General features: G+C 41.8%; 1 pseudogene; it reads right to left on the bottom strand.

Moving 5' to 3' along the window:
- Positions 1 to 1,583: 1,583 nt before the first annotated feature.
- Positions 1,584 to 1,777, bottom strand: LOC128591977 (translation machinery-associated protein 7-like; annotated as a pseudogene).
- Between the last annotated feature and the right edge of the window lie 4,881 nt (positions 1,778 to 6,658).

Here is a 6,658-nt window from a genome sequence, read left to right as displayed (position 1 = left end):
TCCCAAAGCTGGGCTTTCATATCGAGTGTCAACAAAGAACTTAGCATAGAATTAGATCACAGAAGGTGACCACAGATTCCAAGAGTAAAAGAAGCATTACTAATAAATATGCTGGGAACACCAAGTGCAAACCAGGACTGACCTGGGCAACCAGGACATACTGTCAGCCTATTGGTAGCCTTGGTATGCAGGAGGCAGGGGTTGAGGAGGAAGAAAGATAGGAAAAGTTCCAGCCACACAAGAAGAGACAAAAGAAGCCCATCCATGGCCCTGAGACAGAACTGCTGCAGCCTGTTGCTAGCTCCTGCCCTCCAGCCCCTCCCCTCAGGTCACCCTAATAGGTATAAAGATATCTTAGACCATAACCTGGAGAGACCACATGGCTAAGAGGTAAAAAGTAGCAAAAACAGAGGAGAGTACCTAAGTGGTGGGTTTGGTGGGGATGACACTACTGAGTGCTGTACACTCTCCTATAGGCCTGGAAAGTAGCCAAGATCCCTGTGCCCCCAGGACAGAGGAGACAAGAAGTGCCAGGAAGGTTGGTGGTCCCAAAGAAGCCTGGGACAGAGACAAGAGGCACAGACTCTATAGACCTTGCCATGTGAAGGCAAGGCAGGGACTGTGGGCATCACAGGTGGGTTTAGGTCTTGGATGGTGGGCCATAAGAAAGTCTATCTGTCATAAGTGGGTTGAGGACAATGTGGCTCCCATGAGAGCAACAGGACAGGCTGCAGGAACCAACTCAGGAGGGGATCCAGGGATTACCCAGGAATGTGACTGGCCATGAGTTGATCATTGTTGAAGCTGGATGATGACTACTCATTCTATTCTTTGCTTTTTGTTTCTTTGGGTTCTTTTTTAGAGACAGGGTCTCTGTCACCCAGGCTGTAGTGTAGTGGTGAGATCACAGCTCACAGAAGCCTCAAACACCTGGGCTTACACAATCCTCCTGCCTCAGCCTCCTTAGCAGCTGCGACTATAGGGATGAGCCACCACTCCCAGTAAATTATTAGTTTTTGTAAAGACAGGGTCTTGCTATGTTGCCCAGGCTAGCCTAACTCCTGCCTCAAGTGATCTTCTCACATTAGGCTCCCAAAGTGCTGGGATTACATACATGAGCCACTGCACTGAAAGCTTCTACAATAAAATATGAAAAGTAATTTTAGTATAATACTAGAAGAATAAAAATTACTTCAGTAAGTTCTATAACAATTTGGAATTGCACTGGACTATTAGAAACAGGTTAAAGTTTAAAAGCTTAAAGTTTGTCACCCTCTCCCGTAAAAGCCATTGTTGTCTACATTTGGGGCAAGAGGAAGAGGAAGGGCAAGAGGATAAACTGCTCATACCAATCAAGTTTTTCCTTCCTTCCTTCCTTCCTTCCTTCCTTCCTTCCTTCCTTCCTTCCTTCCTTCCTTCCTTCCTTCCTTCCTTCCTTCCTTCCTTTGTTTTTTCTTTACAAAAGTTTATTCTTAAATGTACAATAGGCTCTAAAGCAACACTTCATTTTAGCTATAGATGGCAAATATGTTATGTTTAAATAGGAATCCAGGGTCATCATGATCTCAGGCACAAGGATCAGCTTACTTTTTGCCAGATTTCTTAATTCCACCTGTGGCAAGAGGGCCCTTCCCCACAGACTTCGCTTTTAGTTCCTCCAATTACTTCTGCTCCTCTTTTTGTTTCTGTTTGAACACTTTAGCTTCCTCATCCATCTCCTTGGCCTCTTCTTAGGCTGTTATAGGGGATTTTTCTTGCCACCTTTTCAGCTGGACATGGTGCTGCTGCCCCTTCTCCAGACCCTGCCACTGGAAACCTGCATTTTTTTCTTTCTTTTTTTTTTTAATCATTAAATCATAGCTGTGTACATTCATGCAATCATGGGGCACCATACACTGGTTTTATATACCATTTGACATATTTTCATCACACTGGTTAACATAGCCTTCCTGGCATTTTCTTAGTTATTGTGTTAAGACATTTATATTCTACATTTAGTAAGTTTCACATGTACCCTTGTAAGATGCACCGTAGGTGTGATCCCACCAATCACCCTCCCGCTGCCCATCTTCCCCCTTCTCCCCCCCTTCGTCCCTTTCCCCATAGTCTTAGGTTATAACTGGGTTATAGCTTTCATATGAAAGCCGTAAATTAGTTTCATAGTAGGGCTGAGTACATTGAATACTTTTTCTTCCATTCTTGAGATACTTTACTAAGAAGAATATGTTCCAGCTCCATCCATGTAAACATGAAAGAGGTAAAGTCTCCATCTTTCTTTAAGGCTGCATAATATTCCATGGTGTACATATACTACAATTTATTAATCCTTTCATGGATCGATGGGCACTTGAGCTTTTTCCCATTTATTTTCTTAAAGACCTTTCCTAGAAGGTCCATTGCCCAGCAACTTCCATTAATAATGTATTATCTAAAATGGTTACTTGATCCTCCCTGCTACCAAGATGCTTTTTGCCACTATAACTAAACTCAGATGTATCCAAATGGGCCAGACTATGCTGTGATACAAATACCAAATCTCAGTAGCTTCATGGAAGTATATTTCTCACACAGGCAAATCGTGCTGGAGTCCAGGTAACTCTCCATGGCAGCATCCCTCTGTGTGTTTGCTCAGTGTTCTAGCACTCTGACACCACCTTCATGTGGATATGAGCTTCTATAATTATGCTATTCCTAGCAGAGATGGAGCGAACCACCAGCCACTATATAGCCTTTCATTTGGAAGTGTCACATTTCATTTCTGCTCTCATTTTATTGACTCAACTAGCCATATAGCTTTATCTAACTTCAAGGAGAAGAGAAACACAATCTTCCTATATGCCTGAAAAGAGAAGAGAACAAGAATGTTGATGAAAAGACCAGTGTCCTTCACATCAGTGTTCCATTTATAAGGCAGAAGTGAGAATAGATATTGACAAGGCAACCAGCAGCCTCTGCTACAACTACTAAAACATTAGAGGAAAAACATGAAGAAGAAAACTTTCAACAGAAGCATGAAATGGAGGACAAAAAGAAGAATGCATAATCGATAGAAAACCTAAAGGAAGTAAGTCTGTATTAAATAGAAATAGGTAAAATTCATCTATGAAAACGTCTAACCATATAATATTTATAATGGGCACACCTGAAATGGAATTTATATAGAAACAATATATCTATAATAGGTAAATCAGGAGAGAAAATGTAGCTGTGTAAAAACACATGTATTCCTCTCCCCTGAAACACAAGTGTAATGAAGATAAAGCTATTAACTTTGCCCAGGAAAGGTCAAAATAATGGAAAGAGTGGAAGAGGGGTCTTCAGTGGATAAGAAATGATCCCAATTCTGGAAAAGGGGAAGCAAAAGAAGAGGGGTAATTAAGGAAGAAGAAAGGCGGAAACTTGAGAGGCGGAGCAAGATGGCGGCCGAGTAACAGCTTCCTTGCATCTGGGCACTGTGAGTCTGGGGAGATAGGACTCCAGGCATCTCTGGCTGGTGGGAACTGCCTATCATCACCCCTGTGAGGATACAGGGAGTCAGCGAGAGACTTCTGGACCCCAAGAGGAGGACTAAAACAGTGAAAAAACGGCAAGTGGCCGCGTGTGTTCAATCCGTCTAAACCCGCCCACAACTGTAAGTTCAGTAGCAGCGAGACTGCAAACCAGAAAGGCCTCACCTGTGAACTGTTTTGGTGTCTTTGGACTTGGCACTCAGTTGAACTGCCTTGGGGAGAGCCTGAGCGGGAGTGCGGAGAAATTTGGCTGTTGTCTAGGGCCCCAGTCTGAGCCGCTGAGCCAGACGGAGCTAATAGTGTTTGGCTGTGGGTCACAGGGAGCCATTGTGAGCGATCTGCCCTGGCAAGCTCCGCCCTCAGGGTCGCAGAGCTAGAATTGGGTGGGAGCTGGTAACCCAGCGAACAAGTAGCCTAAGGGTGGGGTCTGAGCCACCTTGCAGCCCTAACCCTCAGGGACAGAGTGAGACCGGTTTTGGCACACTGGGTAAGTGGTTAGCCACTTCAGCAGTGATCCCAGCAACAAGCACTTTCCTGGGAAATCTTCTGCTCAGCAAGTTTGCAAGTTCAAAGTGCCTTTTAAGTGGGCTGAAGAGAGATTTAGGGTGTCTACCTGCTGGAGTTTGAGAAATCAGCAGCCTCCAGGCGTATCAGAACTGTGATTAACATCTCATACCCCAGAAGACCACGTGTTGCCCAGACAATATTCAATAACATATACATACTGCTTTGGTTTTGGTTGTGGTTTTTTTTTTTTTTTTTGGTTTGGTTGTTTTTTTTGTTTATTTTGATGTTGTTGATGTTGTTTTGTTTTTTAAGTTCAACCTTCTCCATACAGATCCTTTTTCTTTCTCAATTTTTCTAGTTTAATTATAATTTCCCATTGCTGCCTTTTTCAATAACTAGAACTTCATTTTTGCTAGTGTTTCTACTGCTATTATTTGGTTTTTCACCCAATTTTATCCCATAAAGTTCTCTGTTTGCTTGTTTTGGTTTGATTTATAGCATTTTTGTCTTTCCTTTCTACTTGGTGGAGGTGGGGTACTGTGTCTGATCAGGTTAGCAAAGAGCTGCTGATCTCAAGGGAACCACCCAACTGGGCACCCCTAGAAGGTGGGATTTTTTTAAGGTTATGTCAAAGTACCCTACTGTACACCTATATTGCTCTGTCTCCCTCTTTCTGTGCCTCTCTTCTTTTTGTCAATATTCCTTTTACCCACCCCCTCTCCTTTCTCTATTTTTCTTTTTTTTCTTATCACTCGGTCCTCCTTTCTTTCATCCCTTTTTTGCTCTTCAACCTTCTCACCCTTCTGGTCCTGTAACCCTTAGTCCACAGGCATGAGAACTTAAAGAGCAAGAGGAAGTGAAAGGAATATTAGGGCAAGGAAACAGATAAAAGAAATCACTCATGAGGAAGAATCAGCAGAAAACTCCAGGCAGCATGAAGAACCAGTCCAGAACAACCCCGCCAAGGGACCATGAGGTAGCTACTGCAGAGGATTCCACCTATACAGAAATGTTAGGAATGACAGAAAGGGAATTTAGAATACACATGTTGAAAACAATGAAAGAAATGATGGAAACAATGAAGGAAACTTCTAATAAAGTGGAAAATAACCAAAAGGAAATCCAAAAACAGAATCAAATAAGAGATGAACGATATGAAGAATATAAAAAGGATACAGCAGAGCTGAAGGAACTGAAACAGTCAACTAGGGAACTTAAAGATGCAATGGAAAGTATCAGCAACAGGTTAGACCATGCAGAAGAAAGAATCTCAGAGGTAGAAGACAAAGTTCTTGAGATAACTCAGATAGTAAAAGAGGCAGAAAAGAAGAGAGAGAAAGCAGAACGTTCACTGTCAGAATTATGGGACGTTATGAAGCGTTCCAACATACGAGTTATAGGAATCCCAGAAGGGGAAGAAGAATGCCCCAGAGGAATGGAAGCCATACTAGAGAATATTATAAAAGAAAATTTCCCAAATATCACCAAAGATTCTGACACACTGCTTTCAGAGGGCTATCGGACCCCAGGTCGCCTCAACTCTAACCGAGCTTCTCCAAGATACATTGTGATGAACCTGTCCAAAGGCAAGACAAAAGAAAAGATTCTGCAAGCTGCCAGGAGTAAGCGCCAGTTGACCTACAGGGGCAAATCCATCATAGTGACCGCAGACTTCTCTAATGAAACTTTCCAAGCAAGAAGACAATGGTCATCTACCTTTAATCTACTTAAACAGAATAATTTTCAGCCCAGAATTCTGTACCCTGCTAAGCCAAGCTTAAAAATTGACGGAGAAATCAAATCATTTATGGATATACAAACATTGAGGAAATTCGCCACAACAAGACCAGCTCTACAGGAAATACTTCAACCTGTTCTGCACACTGACCACCACAATGGATCAGCAGCAAATAAGAACTCAGAAATCAAAGGACAGAACCTAACCTCCACACTGATGCAAAAGATAAAACTAAGCAATGGACTCTCACAAAATAAGACAAATAGAATACTACCACACTTATCAATTATCTCAATAAATGTTAATGGCTTGAATTCCCCACTGAAGAGACATAGATTGGCTGACTGGATTAAAAAACACAAGCATCCATTTGCTGTCTGCAAGAAACACACTGGCTTCAAAAGACAAATTAAAGCTCTGAGTCAAGGGTTGGAAGACAATTTTTCAGGCAAATGGAATTCAGAAGAAAAGAGAAGTTGCAATCTTATTTTCAGATACATGTGGATTTAAAGCAACTAAAGTCAAAAAAGACAAAGATGGTCACTTTATATTGGTCAATGGAAAAATACAAGAAGACATTTCAATTCTAAATATTTGTGCACCCAATTTGAATGCTCTCAGATTCTTGAAACAGACCTTACTCAGTCTGAGCAATATGATATCTGATAATACCATAATAACAGGGGACTTTAACACTCCTCTTACAGAGCTGGACAGATCCTCTAAACAGAAATTAAACAAAGATATAAGAGATTTAAATGAGACCCTAGAACAACTGTGCTTGATAGACGCATATAGAACACTCCATCCCAAAGATAAAGAATATACATTCTTCTCATCACCCCATGGAACATTCTCCAAAATTGATCATATCCTGGGACACAAAACAAATATCAACAGAATC

Source organism: Nycticebus coucang, chromosome 8, assembly GCF_027406575.1.
Source record: "Nycticebus coucang isolate mNycCou1 chromosome 8, mNycCou1.pri, whole genome shotgun sequence".
Taxonomy (NCBI): Eukaryota; Metazoa; Chordata; class Mammalia; order Primates; family Lorisidae; genus Nycticebus; species Nycticebus coucang.
Note: the sequence above shows the minus strand (reverse complement) of the source record. Positions and strands in the feature narration are given on the sequence as shown.